The following is a 19388-nucleotide window of genomic DNA, read 5'->3' on the forward strand; positions in this document are numbered from 1 at the left end:
TTCGAATAATTTTTATCATTCTTTTATTTGCTAGTTTTAATTGAAATTACTAATTTTAATTTTTTAGAAATTTTGATACTTCCACACATGAATTAAAAATCTTAATTTAGTAATTCAAAATTGAGAAAAATATATTCAATATTCGAATAATTTTTATCCATCAATAATATTGTTCCTTTATTCTCTTTCAATTGAAATTATTAATTTTAATTTTTTAAAAGTTTTGATGCTTCCACACATGAATTAAAAATCTTAATTTAATAATTCAAAAAGCAATGGAATTGAAAAAAATATATTCAATATTCGAATAATTTTTATCATTCTTTTATTTGCTTGTTTTAATTGAAATTAATAATTTTAATCTTTTAGAAATTTTAATGCTTCCACACGTGAATTAAAAATACTGGATTAATTCAATAATTCAAGAAGCAATGGATTTGAGAAAAATATATTGAATATTCGAATAAGTTTTATCCATCTATAATATTGTTGTTTTATTGTTTTAACTGAAATTATTAATTTTAATCTTTTAAATACTTGCACACATGAATTAATAATATTGAATTAATTCAGTAATTCAAGAAGCAATGAAATTGAGAAAAATATATTGAATATTCGAATAAGTTTTATCCATCAATAATATTGTTCTTTCTCTTGTTTTAACTGAAATTATTAATTTTAATTTTTTAGAAATTTTGATGCTTTCTCACATGAATTAAAAATCTTAATTTAGTAATTCAAAATTGAGAAAAATATATTCAATATTCAAATAATTTTTATCCACATATCATTTTGTTTTAATTGAAATTATTTTTAATTTTTTAGAAGTTTTGATATTTCCACACGTGAATTAAAAATCTTAATTTAATAATTCAAGAAGCAATGAAATTAAGTTTTATCCATCAATAATATTGTTCCTTCTCTTGTTTTAACTGAAATTATTAATTTTAATCTTTTAAAAGTTTTGATGCTTCCACACATGAATTAAAAATATTGAATTAATTCAGTAATTCAAAAAGCAATGGAATTGAGAAGAATATAATCAATATTCGAGTAATTTTTATCCATCAATAATATTGTTTCTTTATTCTCTTTCAACTGAAATTATTAATTTTAATCTTTTAGATACTTGCATACATGAATTAAAAATATTGAATTAATTCAGTAATTCAAAAAGCAACGAAATTGGGAAAAATATATTGAATACATCCGAATAATTTTTGGAAAATTGAATCGCAGCAGTTGAAAATTGAACGGGATGTCTGAAAGACGAAAGGAAAGCTTGTGGTTTTGTGGAACGGATCCGTGGGATGGAAGTCAGTTGGAATTGACAGAAACTGGGAGAGCCATTGGCTCCAGACATCCTGGCGCCGTCGCGACGCTTCCCAGCTTTTGGCAAAACACATCCTATCCCCGTCCTGTCCTGGAAGCGGGCGCCTAGTTTTTTTATGGCCCTCCGCCACCGCGAGCCCCGGTTCCACGTTCCCCCATAAAATCTCGTCTCCTCTCGTTGCCCTGACCCCCTACGACCTCTCTATATCTCCGCTGCATCCTCCTCCTGTTCCTCTTCTTTTCGTGGAATACGAGCAAGCTTGATGATAGCGGAGCCCCCCCGCCTCTGGAATGGGGAACGCCACGTGTCGATCTAGAAGATTAGTTTCCAACTAGGAATAGCTTTCCGTTTGTTCATTTCATGTTTGGAAAACGAATGGAATTATTCCACGATTTCACGTTGCGTAATTGATTCCGTTTGAAAAATATTCTTCTCATAAACGATCGTTATTTTATGGAGAATTAATTCTCAATAATTTAACTTTTAACGAGATAAGTGGATTCTTTAGAATCTTCGTTCTAAGTTATTTTATTTATATTAATATACATTAATATAATATACTAATTCTAATACTAATAGTATATTATAACATTATACTATATTATAATATACTATAATAATACTCATATACTAAAATACTAATACTAATATACTAATTTTACTTTATTTATATTAATACTAACTTTTATTTATTTATATTAATACTAATTTTTATTTATATTAATATGATTTTAAATTTTAAGATTTTTCTTTTTTCGATCTTCGAGAGATATCTACAAGGAAGCTTGATCCTAAAAATTAATATTTTATAAGATCGAATCGATAATTTTCATTATTTATTCAAAATTCCATTTATTCAGATCTGAAGCGATTTCATTTCTTCAAATACGATACATCGACTCGTCCATATCTGGGAGAAATCTGATTTTATTCCATCGAAACCATTGGAGGATATTGATATTTCTAGGTTAAGTTTCTACGTCACCCATTCGTTGGAATAGTTGACTCATTCTTACGACTCGAATGTATCAAACTCTCGGAGAGAAAGAGATATCAATCTGATTCGGTGGCAAATAAAGTTTTCTCCCGCGTATAGCGGGAGAAAACTTTCTGGAATGGGTGTACGCGTGATTTCGACGACAGGGCGCATCGCGAATAGGACAAAGGGGGCGATAAACTTGTTCTGTTCGGAAGGAGAGGGAAATTGGTGGAACGGGGCATCTTAGGGGGCGGGGGAGGAAGGGGGAGTTGCTCTTATATTTATTACCGTTCAAGGGCGGAGAAGTTGGTATCTCATGGTTTGGTCCAAAAATGAGTTGGCACGAGATCGACTGACAAATGATCAATCGATTCGTACGTTCGCCCATTTCCAAGAGATGTTAATCGTGATAAGATGGATGTCCCTTTGTTTCCGTTGTTTGCTTGTAGGGATCGAGGTAATGGATGATTTTTAATTGTGTAGCGATATTTTGTAGGATTAATTTGAAAGATTGAGGTTAAGATCCATAAAGGGGGATCTTATTTATGTATGTATACTTTAAACAGTAGCTAGTATTGTTAATATGTTAAGATGAAAGGATTAGTATTCTGTTTTAGCTATTTTTGTTATCAGTTTATTGTATTATTGTATTATTTTAATTTCAATTTTTATCATTATATTCATAGTAATACTCTCAGAACGTTACTAAGAAGTTTTTTTTAAGTGTTTCTTAATAAAAACAGGAATTAATATGTTGTTTGTATATTGATATAAATAACACTTGAATTTACAATAATTATTGGAAAGAAAAATTGAGATAGTTTATTATAAAACTATAAAGATATTGATTATATAATTATATATAATGTAACATATATTATATATAATTAAACAGAATTGTTTGTTTCAGGAAATATTTTTATACGTATTTATTTATTAAAAAAAAAAAAGAACATCTTAAATATATCGAAATATCTGTAAAAAACGAAAATTAATTATCGTCTAATTCGACGTAAGCGGTGCTTGCTCCATCTTGGAGGCCGCGCAGGAAACGGATGATAAGGCAGGCCAAGGCTAACGTTTCTCGCAGGAGAAAAAGCTTTTTCCTCGTACGGTAAAAAAGTCGAGATGAATGAAAATTGAATTACAAGCGCTCCTCTTCTGGCAGTTGTCCAGCTGAAACTTTTCTCTTCGACTTTGTTGGAAGCGCAAGATTTATCTCTTGTTATCCACTTTTGAATCAATGTTGGTTTGCCCTCGTTTCTTAAAAAATCCTTGAGAAACGATCTTAAAACGTATCACGGCGACTTTCTGTAAATACATCGTCGCATCGAAATAACTATTTGTTATAGAAATAATAAAACGATTTATTAGTTTCTTGTTTTCACTCGAAATTTACAAGACAATCGAAATTATAAAATTTTACGAGATATATATAAAATAATTTTAGAAATAACACATTATGACAGAGAATACTGCTCGTTAAAATTGTAACGCTGTTACAATGATAAAGTAGACACGATTATTAAGATCTTGGCAACGAAATACTACGACCTTGCGTATGTATTATTAACGTTTATGTTAACGTTTTCTTTTATTTTCTATGCAGTTCTAAATTTCGTGTTTACATGTTATATACAAGATACTAAGAAACTATGAAAAAGCATTAAAAAAGATTCAAGATTCTAACCTTACTTTCGATCAATGTTCAAATATCAATATCTGTAAAAAAAACAATTAATCTCCTTTAATCACAACTATATCATTGAACATCTTCTTTCCAAACGCGTGACATCTTTATCAAATAGAGGCCAGATAATACGAAAAATTGCGTAGAACTTGATATCTGTAACGATCGACAAACACACTGTTCTCGAAGCTTGATCTGGAAAGCGTCGACTCTCGCGCTGTTAGTCCATTTGAAATGCAGGTCGTGCCCACATTCGTCCGGTATATCGAGCATCGCCCACGCCCCACGACAGGTCTGTGCACAGGTGCACTCTGTTCGGCGACAAGGTGGAAAAAGGTCGCCCACGTAAACGAAGAACGATCGGGTCCGGCTTGTGACGCGCGTGGAATGCGAGGAACGCGCGCGAGTTTACGCTGCCCACGCGATTAGAAGAAGCAACAGGCTGTTAATCGTCCATTTTATTCGTCAATGATCCCGTGGACGTCGATCGTGGACGTTGCTCGCCACGTCGAACGGCGAGGAAATCGGCGGCCACTTCCTTCGAACGTAGATAAATAACGGAAGGCCGAATGTGTGTCACCATTTCACGCGTATATATATATATATATATATATATATATATATAAAACTCTTCCCTCTACGTGATCCCGTGGTTATATAAAGATCTTGCAAAAAGAGGAATTGTTTCTTGTTTCGTTATTTTTATATCAAGTTGTATAGGAGAAAGTGCGCGCATGAAGCTCGTTTATTTTGAACGGATAATGAACTGGCGAATGGAAGTCGAAGTGGTACATAGTACTTAATAGTGAGTGGTGCGTTTTAGAGGTTTTACGATAGATTTAAAATGAAGCGTGAAGATTTATATTCGTCGAGTGCGTTCGGTAAGTGCGATGCTTTTTGTGCAATATCGGGATCAAATTGAAGTTCGTGGATTGGATACGGATTGATTAGAGGAGTGGTGATTTTTCGAGAGATTTTTTTTTTTTTTTTTTGATTTTTGAAGAGAAAAAGTAAGTTTAGATTTTATTTTGTATCAATATTTTTACATTTATAAATCGTATCAATATACAAGTAATAATTATTATACGTTATAATTTGACGATAATTTTCGATAATTCGATAATTGAATAAAATTGTTCACGTTTACCAACGTACGAAAACTTGTTGGACGAGAATGAACACATTTTAAAACTATGCAAATTTCAATTACGTGAATAATACACGATAACAAAAAAACGTGATGTCATCGATGTACTCATACTCTGAGAACTAATATTTCTAGGCTTCGTTCTCACTCTGTTATTCAACAAGTTAAAATTACGTGCCGTTGGAAGGAAATGGAATAAGGGAAAAAGAAAAGGAAAAAAGAAGAAACTAGGAGGCTAACCTCTCTGTTTATATCTGCCTATGATGAATTTTTTTTTTTAAACGTGATTTCCATGGAATACGATACACGGAGTAGCGTAAAGCGCGTTACATCATTGCATACTACGAAATACACGGCTTCTGAATGGAGACTGGCATGACCAAATTTGGTGCGGTCTCGATTCTGTATCCAACGCTGGTTTTATTTCGAACTTTTCCAATGGGCGACATTAAAACGAACCTTTTAAAACGTTTCGCTGAATTTCCACGATTTTTTTCCAATTTTTTTCCAGAGTTCTCGGATATAATTTTCAATCGGGACGATGGATTTTTTTTTTTTTCAATCCTTCTTTCCTCAATACCGTCAAAACCCTTTAGGGAAATGAGACACGTACAAAGGCCCTTCGTTGTGTTTTCCTGTCACGCGCGTGAGTTTGGATCTTTTTTTATTTTTAGAGGAAAGTCTGTTTATTTGGATTAGTTATTTGCATGAAGACAGGGAAGTACGCAGCGTGTCGAGGCCCGTGCGATATCATTATCGATTATTAGACTGGTAGAAAGTTTCTCAAATCGGAAATATTCGCGTAATTCGATATATCCATTGTCACTTGGAAATTATTTATCGATAATTGTGATACGCTTACTGGATATTTATCGAATGTTTATTTAAATTTTATTATTTTGTGATCGAATTGTAAAAATGCAAAATTTAAATTTAATATTTTTAACGAAAGTCAAAGAATTTTTTATTATATTCATATATGTACGCAGCAATATTAATATTTAGTAAAATAAAATTTTTATGGAATGAATTTACATATATGGAAAGTAATTAAGAATGATGTTATTATATAATTATTTAAAGATACGTTTTATTAATTATCCAATTTATATGTGGCTGCATTTAAAGATATTTTACATCAATACAATTTATATATAATTGCATTTAAAGATATTTCATTGATAAACTTTATTATATTCATGTATTTATATCAAATTATTGATAAAATAAAAAAAAATTTTAAAATAATATACTTTATCATATGGTTATACACTTTATTTTATATTTTATTTCATCATTTAATTCATTGTTGTGTTCGTAATTGAATTTTTAACGCCATTTAAATTTTAATTTATTTCGATTAATATTACGATAATAAATATAAAATATTAACTTTCAAATATCACAATTATCATTATAATTGAGTATCGGAACTTCGTTAATTTTATACTGGAATATTAAAATAATTGAAAAGAAACATTTTGTATTGGAAAATCGATAAAAAAGAAACTAGAAAGAAAAAAACATTTTTCCGTGCCGTTTCTGGGTACTCAAGCTACCTTAATTTTTTCGTGACTCGAGCCGTCACTGACACAACGAACGAGAGGAACACGAAACTGAAACGGCCGGGAGTCGCAAGAGTGTTGTCGGACGTGTGGTTGTGGCCGAAGTGACAAATTGATTTTGTGCAACGAAACAGGGCTTCTTTTCTATCTATGGATATTTTTCACGGTGAGTAGAATCTACCAATGAACCGATAATATCTCGAAACCGGCGGCTGGTAGTGATGCCGCCGGTTCCTATTGATTTTTCCGTGACTTCCGACAGATGGGCGTGCTGCCCTCGTTTAGACTTTTCCAATCGTTCCTGTTCATTTTCTCGCCGATAAAACGCGAACTCTCGTGTTATTTTATTAATCGTTCAGGCCTGTATGCAATCTCTCGACCGTGCATGACCGTATACGTCTGAGAGTCGGTGCGCATTAGTCGGGCGAGCTAACCTCAAAAACGAAGGGAGTTGGACCACCCAACGGGTGTCTCCCGAAATAGAGATGATTCACAACATCGCGACAAATTGACAGTTCGTATCCTTTCTGCATCAACTTTTATACGTGCTTTCGTTCCATATTTTGCAAATTACGATATATCGAACAGATTTTACAAAATGTTGTGCTAGTGCTAGTGCTCCGGTGCTCTTCCCTCCTTCTCTCGTGTCTCTCTTACGTTTCGTTAAATGCGCGACGTGCCAAAACAATAGGACCGGAGAAAATCAATAGGCAGGCTGTAAGAGGTTAAATAGGGAAACCCATCTGCTACCACTGTGCACGAGACTTTATTAAGTTTCTGCGTTTGGCTAAGTTCGCTTGTGTCCGGGACACTAGAAAATTCGTTCTTGTTTCACGTCGACGATTTTACGACGCTTTTTAATTCTTCGCGATGTCAGCAAACCTTTTGTGTTTCTTTTTCTTTCTATTCTCCCCTTTTTTTCCTCATCGCGGTAATTTTCTCGAGGAATCTTAGTAGAGATTTTTTTTTTTCGTATCGTGCTCTTAAAGGTAATTTTTAATTATTATTTTTTTTTAAATTGTATTTTAAAGATTTTTTTCGAGAAAAATTTGTTTTATACATATATAATATTTTTTTCTCGATGTGTAGCAATAAAAATAACACGTTACACGCCAGTGTTCGATTAACTTCATTTCTTTGAGAATATCGTAGTAAAGTAAAATCCATTTAGTTTTTTTAATAGACTGGTTCATAGTGATTTTTTAAAAGCACGATTTATTGGATTTTCATTGGATTAATTTTTACCTTTTGATAATCGCTAATTATTTTTTTTTTTTATTTCTTTTCTTTAAAATTAAAACATTTCTTAAAAACATTTCTTTTCTTTAAAATTAAAACATTTCTTATCAATACTATAAATTATTAAATTACTTGTTATCAATTATTGAACGAACGAATTACTGATATTATTGAAATTTTTTATAATTTTTATATATATTACAATAACGATAATTTAATAATAATTTATAATAATTAAAAATAAGTTAGAATATAAATCTATAAACTATGTTTTAATTTTAGAATTTAAAAATTATATTCTCAAAATAAATATGATTATAAATTTAATTTTATATTACAGGTACTATAATGAAAATTGATATCTTTTTTAGGAAGATAATCTTAAACCTTTATTTATGACAACTAGAATTTTTTATCAAAATGATCTAATCAAAGAACAAAATATTTCAATTATCCAAATTTTGTGAACAATAATACAATAAATTCGAAACGATAAGAACGGCGATAAAAGAGAAAATATTTACTTATTAATTGTTTCTTAAAAAGTAAGAAAGCAAGCAAGAGAAAAATATATTAGTGCATCGTGAAAAGAAAAGATTCACCTGAATAGTTTTCTCAGCTGCCTGCATTCGCGCGGATTTAAAGTTCTTAATTCGCGCGGTGCGTGACCAATGCTCTTCCGCAGATTTATTTCCGTGGAATTAAGGCAGACTCACAATTTAATTATTGCGATCCACTTGGAGCCTGTTGGGAACTCGGCTTTAAGGTTTCATTGAGTTTATCCGAAGTGACGATCTTTATTTCCCGATTGATGCGAGTAAAAAGGCCTCGCGGAAGCGGAACAACCCTCGTTTCGAGCGGAGATCCGGATATTGCCATTCGAATGAATTACGATATCGAATCGTTTTGTACATAATAAATTCGTTGAAATTTAATCATTTAATTTTTTTTCTTTCTTTTTCCTTTCAAACGAATTTTCTTAAAATAAAAAAAATTTCGATCAAAGCGAGAAATATATTTTTATTGCTAGGTTAGTTTCTTATCGTGCAATAAATATTATTTCGTGCAACGTATCGATAAATATGTAAGATCCAATTATTAAGATCAAATGAAACAATATTGTAAATTTTACAAAAATTGTTTAATAATTTTTAAAAGGATATCTAGGGTTAATGAGTTGAACGATTAATGATACGTTATTTATATTAACGAATTGCAGATGTTTGTGCAAATTTATATTTTTATAAGTGCAATTAGATAGCAAATAAAATAAAGTAAAATATATAAAAATAAATATTTCATCGGATCAAGAAATAAAATAATTTTTGGATTAGAAATTTCACGTAGAAAAATATATTTTCGCAGTGAAATAGAAAATAGCTGTTTATAAAATAAACATTGAAATATATAATTCTTTTATTAAATAATATTATTTAAGACAAAACAATAAGATAAATAATAAATATGGTAGTAATTTTATTTGAATAATTATTCGAATAAAATAATAAAAATTATAGATAATTAAAATTAATAATATTAGTTCGAATATTTTTGTGATATTTTTCTTCGTTTCAATTTTAATCTTATTTTTTCCTTATCATCTTGTTGTTTCTTTAATATTAGAATCCACTAGTTCTAAATTTTATGTAGGAAAAAAAGTTTGTATTACCATTAACTAATTACAATCGTGATGCAATATTGCAAAACTCGCAGAAATGAAAAAAAAAAAGAAGGAATGAAAATGAATCTTTTGAGCGTACAATAAGTGCAATAATAATAATAATAATCCAGCATATCTAATAATCCGGTTTGAAAGGATTGTTATTTCTTCCTCGTAATTTTCTTCTTTCTAAATTGTCCTTTCACACTTGTTGAAGTTTCCTTATTTTCGAAGTGTCGATTACTCTTACGCAAATCGGTTCTTCTTTTTTCTTTTTTTCTTTTTTTTACGAATACAAAATACTCGTAGAAAATCGGAAATTACTGTTATTATTACCGAATGGCTTGAACGCTATCATTCATGAATTAATTATTATTATTCCGTCGATTACGATAACTCCTATAACCTTAATGGCCGGCGCGTTCAATTTATTTTGTGCGATTGGTTTGCTTAATGCTGGAAACGAATGAATGAATCGAGCAAACTAAATTTATGCTTTCGTTCGATTCGTGCAAACGTTCGAATCGGTGCAAACAAAAGGCGAAAATAAAATAAACGGAATTATAAGCGGAGATTATCGATCATATTTTATTAAACCGAAATGGCGAATGTCTTTTCAAAATTTTTCCATTATTTTCCCCTTTTTGAATTTTCCATTCTTCTTTTCTTTTATTTTAAAATAAAAAAAAAAAATTTCAATTTCACGATCATCTTGCGTGTACCTCGCCGGCGAAATATTCATTCACCTAGTTTCCTCAACCTAGTTGTTGATAACGAGAGCTCTAGCCAAGTGAACGATTAGTCAACGGATCAAGTGTTATGCAACGCGTAATAAAGTACATTAACCTTATATATGTATATATATATATATATATGTGTGTGTGTGTGGATTAATCAACTCTGGGATGATATAACGATATGCTTGATATTATTTTCTACCGAGAATAGAATAGAATATTTGTTTTGTCAGAATTGTAAAGGTTAAGGAAACGGGGTTACTCAATTTGTGATAATCGATTTCCTTTTCCTACGACAGTGACTCACAAGCGTTAGCCAAAACACACGCGTCTGGAAAGCAGAGTTCCGGTGTACCGAGGTGTATAAATAGAAATACGCGTGTGTCGTGTGAGGCACACGACATGTGATGGAAATAGTGCGTTCAGTAACGCGTACAGTAACGCGCCACTATGGAGGAGAGTGTATGCAAAGTAACTATAAAGGGTTGTTACACGTACACGTGTTTCCTCGAAGAACGTAACGGAGCTGTATCTTCTCGGTCACATATTGTGCGTGATAAATTCCATTTCGTCATCGGCTTGGCGATGATCTAGCTCTAAGATATCACGTTTCGCGTCCTGCCTGTTGGAAAAATACTCAATTCTCGAGAGTTTTTCGATTCTTGAGAATAGTATGTACGAAAGTTTTTAATCGATGAAAAATTATTTTTAAATGAAATTTCTTTGAAAAATAAAATTGTGCACGGGTTAAAGAAATATCGACGAAAGAAGAGAGGTTAAGTTAGGTTTCTTTGGAATAATTTTTTATAAAATTAAATGAATGTTATAATTTATAAGTATAATTTTTTTCTGGCTGCAATTGCTTTGGAAAAATACTCAATTCTCTAATATTATGTTAATATAATTTTTTTCTGGTTGCAATTGCTTTGGAAAAATATTCAATTCTCAAGAGTTTTTCAATTCTTAAGAATGTTTATTCGAAAGTTTTTACTCGATGAAAAATTATTTTTAAATGAAATTTCTTTGAAAAATAAAATTGTGCACGGATTAAAGAAATATCGACGAAAGAAGAGAGGTTAGGTTAGGTTTCTTTGGAATAATTTTTTATAAAATTAAACGAATGTTAAGTATAATTTTTTTCTGGCTGCAATTGCTTTGGAAAAATACTCAATTCTCAAGAATTTTTCGATTCTTAAGAATAGTATATACGAAAATTTTTACTCGATGAAAAATTATTTTTAAATGAAACTTCTTTGAAAATTCCAAAAAATAAAATTGTGCACGGATTAAAGAAAGAAGAGAGGTTAGGTTAGGTTTCTTTGGAGTAATTTTGAATAATTTTTTATAAGATTAAACGAATGTTAAGTATAATTTTTTTGTGGCTGCAATTGCTTTGGAAAAATACTCAATTCTCAAGAGTTTTTCAATTCTTAAGAATAGTATATATGAAAGTTTTTACTCAATGAAAAATTATTTTTAAATGAAATTTCTTTGGAAAATTCCAAAAAATAAAATTGTGCACGGATTAAAGAAATATCGACGAAAGAAGAGAGGTTAGGTTAGGTTTCTTTGGAGTAATTTTGAGTAATTTTTTTTATAAAACTAAAGGAATGTTAAGTATAATTTTTTTCTGGCTGCAATTGCTTTGGAAAAATACTCAATTCTCAAGAGTTTTTCAATTCTTAAGAATAGTATATATGAAAGTTTTTATTCGATGATGAAAAATTATTTTTAAATGAAATTTCTTTGGAAAATTCCAAAAAAATAAAATTGTGCACGGATTAAAGAAAGAAGAGCGGTTAGATTAGGTTTCTTTGGAGTAATTTTGAGTAATTTTTTATAAGATTAAACGAATGTTAAGTATAATTTTTTTGTGGCTGCAATTGCTTTGGAAAAATATTCAATTCTCAAGAGTTTTTCAATTCTTAAGAATAGTATATACGAAAATTTTTATTCAATGAAAAATTATTTTAAATGAAATTTCTTTGGAAAATTCCAAAAAATAAAATTGTGCATTAAAGAAATATCGACGAAAGAAGAGAGGTTAGGTTAGATTTCTTTGGAGTAATTTTTTATAAAATTAAACGAATATTAAATATAATTTTTTTCTGGCTGCAATTGCTTTGGAAAAATATTCAATTCTCAAGAGTTTTTCAATTCTTAAGAATAATGTATACGAAAGTTTTTACTCAATGAAAAATTATTTTTAAATGAAATTTCTTTGGAAAATTCCAAAAAATAAAATTGTGTACGGAAAGAAAGAAGAGAGGTTAGGTTAGATTTCTTTGGAGTAATTTTTTATAAAATTAAACGAATGTTAAGTATAATTTTTTTCTGGCTGCAATTGCTTTGGAAAAATATTCAATTCTCAAGAGTTTTTCAATTTTTAAAAATGTTTATTCGAAAGTTTTTACTCGATGAAAAATTATTTTAAATAAAATTTCTTTGGAAAATTCCAAAAAATAAAATTGTGCACGGCTTAAAGAAATATCGACGAAAGAAGAGAGGTTAGGTTAGATTTCTTTGGACAATTTCTTATAAAATTAAACGAATGTTATATATTTTATGTTGGTAAGTATAATTTTTTTCTGGCTGCAATTAAACCGGTTTTTTTTTCTAGGATGAAGAATTATTTTCTAGACCGCTATTTCTACTCTTTACATATTTATAACCATAATGTCATAATTTACTTCCTGTCGTTATTATCTCAGTGTCGGTTTTTATTATCGACATTTTCTTTTTGCATTTGATTAGAATGCACTCATAAACGAAGATAGGATTATTGCCATTTTTTTTTTTTTTTTTTTTAAATTCGTTTCATTAACAACTATCGGTTATATCACTATGGCCCCTAATCATTCTCCGTTGTAATATTCAGATATCCTAATCTAAAGTACGTGATCATGATCCTTACTTTGAAGCAATACTGTTGCTATGACTCACTTTTACAAAGAATGTTATCTGAATCGATATTTGAAAGCTAAAAAAGTGCATAATCTGTTACAAGGTTCTCTAATAATGTAGCTAATCCTCAATTATATTATTCTTATCGTTAATGTTTTTCAGTTTTAGTTTTGATGGAATAAATAAAAATAAAAATTATTCTCACGAAATTTATGAAATTTTCACGGATCTGAAACGAGATATTTTATATAAATTTATTTTATACAAATATTTGAGAATTTTTTTTATATATTTGAATAAACGCAAAAAGTAATTATTAACATCGTGTTTGATATGAATAATATATCGAGATAATACAAAAATAGCGTAGAAACGTACAGTATTGTGTGAAAATTTTTAAATCATTTTTATTGTATTATTTGATATTTGTAAAATCTAAAGTTAAAATATATTCTCGAAAAATATTTCAATATTTTGTTGTTAATTTTTTTTTTCTATAAATTATTTCTTATATTCAATGAAATAATCAAATATAAAGCAATTTTTTTTAATAATATCGTATTTTAATATTCATTATTCGAGATATGCAAAGACAACATATATATACATAATGTCTCGACACGAAATCTATAATTAACTTGGTCATTTTCATGTAATTATTTAAATGCACAAAAAAAAAAAAAATGTGAATCTTATAAGCATTAAGAAAAGAAAAAAAAATGGAACGAGTATGCATAACAAATTTGCTAAAATTCATTGTACTCAAGTTATAAATATTTAAGGAACTAAAATTCTTCAACGTTGATTGGTCACGATTCACGTGCTTTTATGAACACTATTGGAGAAATAACTAAATATCCGGTGAATAGGTTAGGTTAGGAAAGTTGACGCATGTCATCAAATATTTTCATAGTAACGCGAAAGGTACCGGGGTAATTTTGGATAATCATGCAATTTCACGGTCATTTATTTGTATCTTTTCCCCGCCAGATTTATTTCCTTTCTGTGGCTTCGTTTCCCTTCAAGGAAACAAACGACTTCGTTACGGGATCATTATGTTGATTGGTAAATGACATTGAGACGAAGCGAACATTTGTAGCCAATTATACGTCTTGTTACATTTGATGCTAATTAACGCCACTTGTGTATCGATCGTTTTTATATGTCATGTTAATACAAGATGATAATAATATCATCGATTCGCGAAAGGAATAACATAACCTCAAATTGCTTTAGAAATTTTACTTTAATAGAACTTTAAACTTTTCTCTAAACTCTAATTTAATATTTTTTATTATATTATCTTAAATGACTAAACGTTTCTAAAATGTTTTTATATTTTACACAACTAATAAAATTTTGCATGTAATGATATATATTTGATATGATAGAATTTATTTAAATGCATAATATAATTAATATTATAAAATTCTACAAATCATGAATTTAATAGATTGCCTTATATCAATAATGAACTCTAATATTATTAGTTGATAAATTATTGAAGGTACCGAACAAAAGGATATCAATATAGTTATTATTTTATTATTAATTGAATAATATAATCTCAAATTGCCTTGAAAATTTTACTTTAATAGAACTAAAATTTTATTTTAATAGAACTTTATCCTTTCTCTAAACTCTAATTTAATATTTTTTATTCTATTATCTTAAATGACGTTTCTAAAACGTTTTTATATTTTAACAATTAATTTTAACAATTTATTTTAACAAAAATTTTGCATTTAATGATATATATTTAATATGATAGAATCTATTTAAATGCATAATATAATTAATATTATAAAATTCTACAAATCATGAATTTAATAGCTTGTCTTATATCAATAATGGTATTCAAAAAAAGGATATCAAATGTATAATTATTATTTTATTATTAGTTGAATAATATAACCTCAAATTGTCTTGGAAATTTTTTAGAACTTTATCCTTTCCTAAACTCTAATTTAATATTTTTTATTCTGTTATCTTAAATCTTAATTTCTAAAACGTTTTATATTTTACACAACTAATAAATGTTTAATATAATTAATATTATAAAATTCTACAAATCATGAATTTAATAGATTGTCTTATATCAATAATACTGAAAAAAAGGATATCAATATAGTTATTATTTTATTATTAATTGAATAACATAATCTCAAAGTAGAAATTTTACTTTAATAGAATTTTATCCTTTCTCTAAACTCTAATTTAATATTTTTTATTCTATTATCTTAAATCTTAATTTCTAAAACGTTTTTATATTTTACATAAGTAATAAAATTTTGCATGTAATGATATATATTTGATATGATAGAATCTATTTAAATGTATAATATAATTAATATTATAAAATACTACAAATCATGAATTTAATAAATTGCCTTATATCAATAATGAACTCTAATATTATTAGTTGATAAATTATTAAGGATATTGAAAAAAAAAGAATATTATAATATAGTTATCATTTCGGTTTAACACGTTTGAGAGGCGCTATTAATCACGAATGCACAATCTCTGTTGTGCTTTTTATGCATAACAAAACAACAGCATGTCTCGTTACTTTTTCTGCTACATTACGCGAGCTGCCAAGGAATTTATTTAAAAATATACGATTGTTCCATTGAATTGCCTTACTTGGAATAAAAATGCAATGTTGTTTCGTAGATGTCGTTGTCGTCGAATATTTATTTTCTGATACTCGGAACTTTTAAATTACAAAACAAGTATCATATTTTAATAAAATTCCAGAAACTGAATTTTATGAATTATAATAACTTTGTTATTTATTACGTTAAAGTGAATAAAAAGATGTTCTGGATGGTATCAAATTATTCTTCCTTAAGATAAAAGGTAGCAATAATTGTTTAATTGTCATTGCAAAATATAAAGTTCTAAAGTTTCTGAAGAACAAATTTATATCATAAATTATTGCTTAATATTACGAATTATAATAAAAACTTTTCTAATAAATATTTGTCAAAATTGCTTCTTCAAATATGAAAATTAATAGAAACGAATCGCAAATTCTCTTTTTTACTTTCGTTCTCATTTTTACTTCGTAAACTGATCTTATATTTGTATCTGCTCTCCATTTTTCACATTTCTTACTTATATGGTTACGTAAATTACACGCTGACTCTATCGTGGCAAGTTCGGTGGGATTCATTTTTCTGTGACAAATCCAACGATCAAAACTTGCATGCATCGTACGTATCGAATATACCTGTTCATCATTATTTGCAACTATTCGTATTCCTCGAATTATTTATTAAAATTTTTCCACTAATTTTATTTTATAATTATTATAAATGTAATCAAAATATTTCATACAATGGCTTTCTGGTATTTTTGTGTAATCCTTCGACAAGAATTAATGTATAATAATTTATAATATTAATAACAATATATGATATTGATAACTTACGAATAAAAAAATATCACATGTTTTCATACAATAAAAATAATTGAAACGATAATGAGATTCGATTAAATTTTTTTTTATCTTTAATAATAATTTGATAAACAATTTAATTTTCCAATTCTTCTTCGCGTTTAATTATTTTCAATAAGCAGATAATCGAAGCACAAATAATCGATCAAGAATGACATAGAAATATTTTTTAATTAATGTTTATACACGCATACTACCGCCATCTATCCTTATTGCGATCAAGCAAGAGCAAAGACTTTCTAACCTAATTGCTTTTTCGATTAGACCAAAGGAACGCATTTGCAGTGCATGTAAATCAATTCTCAGACGTAGATATAAACGTTTCTCGGAGATGAATTTTACATATTTTAAAATGCAACAGCAACATTTGCAAGATGAAATAAAAATCGATGTATTAATCGAGTTCGAAGATAAGATATAAATTCTTTTTTTAGACCGCTTCTCGAGCATTACCATGTATTTATATTTAATCTCTCTCTCTCGACTTGTATCTCGACCATTGGAATAATAATCATCGACGACCACGTCGAGGATCATCGATGACTAACGATTAATTAAAATATTCGAACGAAACAGTTACACTTTAAACGATCCTGAGATAAATATAAAAAACAAATGATTGCAAATAATGGAAGAAAGGAAAAGTGTCTTAAAAATTATATATAAAATTAACAAAAATACAATTCGTACAATTTTCGTTGGAACATCACGTTAAAGGGGAGAAGAAACACCATTTTTATTTATCACATTTCAATAATAATTATTCAGAAAATATTTCACGTAAACTTCCATAATACGAAAGAAAATTTTGCAAATTGTCTTGTCGGTTATCGAGATCCTCCGTTTCTGACGTTTATCGGTTCCCATTGTTGCTCACCTGTTCACCCGTTCGCGTTGACTTTATCACAAATTTCAACGTTTCGTTCATCCACGGTCCATCCGTCCGCCCCGGGACTCAATCCGGAGATCACCCTTGTTTGCCCGGTTTTAGGTTACAACGGCGTCTAATGGATTATCCGCACATTCATCCCCGAGTACCTTCCGCTACGTGTCATCGATTCAATGGAGGTCCATGCGCTGCACATAAAAATAACGATGATTCGATGTTTACCCAACTTATTAGACGATTTTACCGCGCCCCGTGGGGTGGAGGAACAGTCTCCTGACGTTTCGATCCTGGCCAGGAAGTGACGTCTCGTGGACGGCCTTCTTTTTCCTCTCTCCGCCAAAATTATTCCCCTGAAATTCAATGGACAGATTCCTTACCGACAGACACGTATTTATTTAAAAATAAGTTATTGTTGTTATCGAAAACGAGATTAAAACAGACGAATAGAAAAATCGTAAGGATTATAAGAATCTACGAAGCGAAAGAATAACAAGATGAAGAAGATGTATCGCTCAAATTGAATTAAAGATTGAAATCAATAATTCAAAACGTAATCACAGATAGATAGATATGTAGATTCGTACGATTACCTATCCACGTAAACCACGAAACAACAACCTCCCTTTCCCACCAATTTGATCCGCTAACTCTCCCTCAACGGTCCTTAAATTCTGCGAAAAGCTAGCCGGCTCGAATTCTAGGCTGATTTTAACCAAGCCATATACACAGAGAGGCCATACAGAGACCAGAGAGACCAGAATCAACAATGAAATTGCAGTCTATCGAGAGATCGTCTATTGATCGCCGTTTCGCCCAAAGCGCCAGCCCATTTAATCGCAAAATTTCGCGGAAGCGCGCAAGACATTCCAGGGGGGAGGGGGGGGGAGGGATCGATGGAACGAGACGCGTGCCGATTGACAGGATTTACAAGCCGGTTAGATTCTGCCAGATTATACGCGCGAACCATTGTAAGATTACGCTCGTTTATTAACTCTCCCTCTCTCTCTCTCTCTCTCTTTCTCTCTTTCTCTCTTTCTTCCTCTCTTTCTTTTTTTACGATCAAGAGGGCGTTCCATCGGCCGTGCATCCTTCCCTCCCTCTCTCTCTCTCTCTCTCTCTCTCTCTTTTTCTCTGTCCCTCTCTTTTTCACAACACGAATATAATTTCGATCTCTCTGTCCCTTCCTTTTTCACAACGACGAATATAATTTCGATCTCTCTGTCCCTTTCTTTTTCACAACGACGAATATAATTTCGATCTCTCTGTCCCTTCCTTTTTCACAACGACGAATATAATTTCGATCTCTCTGTCCCTTCCTTTTTCACAACGACGAATATAATTTCGATCTCTCTGTCCCTTTCTTTTTCACAACGACGAATATAATTTCGATCTCGTTCGAAATTAATAGATTCGAGTAAATCATCGTACGAAGAATTATATATAAGATCATCGATCGTAAAGATTTTCGTTCACCTGTTGAAGGCAGTGAATGAATTAATCATATCATATTATTTTCGAATGCATTTTGGTTATGCATTTGCCACGGGGAAAGGGTTGATTATATGATTTATAAGGCGAAGAAGTTAAGGGAAACGCAAGGGGTAGCCACACCCCGTCCATTGTCCATCCACCTTGACGGGTGGGGGATGTAAAATGGAGAATTTATTCCGCTTCTTTGTTGTTTCACCCCTACTGTTTCACCTTCGAACCTTGCTACAGGTCTAGCTACTGTTACTCTTACGAAAAGATAGGGGGTGGAGGGGGTAAGGTGGAGAAAATGCA

General features: G+C 30.0%; 1 protein-coding gene and 1 long non-coding RNA gene across 4 annotated transcripts in view; one reads left to right on the forward strand and one right to left on the reverse strand.

Moving 5' to 3' along the window:
• The first annotated feature begins 4743 nt into the window (after positions 1-4743).
• The window catches only part of LOC551272 (talin-1), a 63971-nt gene continuing 49326 nt past the window's right edge, over positions 4744-19388 (forward strand). Inside the window, exon 1 of one of the 3 annotated variants that reach the window (XM_026444822.1) lies at positions 4744-4883. The gene's annotated coding sequence lies outside the window, so the exon portion shown is untranslated. Of the gene's footprint in view, positions 4884-4940; positions 5013-6719; positions 6881-19388 lie in introns of those variants that run through there. The other 2 variants (XM_026444821.1, XM_026444820.1) reach the window with 2 other exon arrangements.
• LOC102655280 lies at positions 16770-18449 on the reverse strand. The gene is made up of 3 exons (XR_410113.3): positions 18197-18449; positions 17851-17956; positions 16770-17794 (listed from the first exon to the last, which is right to left on the reverse strand). It is a non-coding gene; the product is annotated as an uncharacterized LOC102655280 (long non-coding RNA).

The sequence above is a fragment of the Apis mellifera genome, linkage group LG13, assembly GCF_003254395.2.
Source record: "Apis mellifera strain DH4 linkage group LG13, Amel_HAv3.1, whole genome shotgun sequence".
Classification (NCBI taxonomy): domain Eukaryota; kingdom Metazoa; phylum Arthropoda; class Insecta; order Hymenoptera; family Apidae; genus Apis; species Apis mellifera.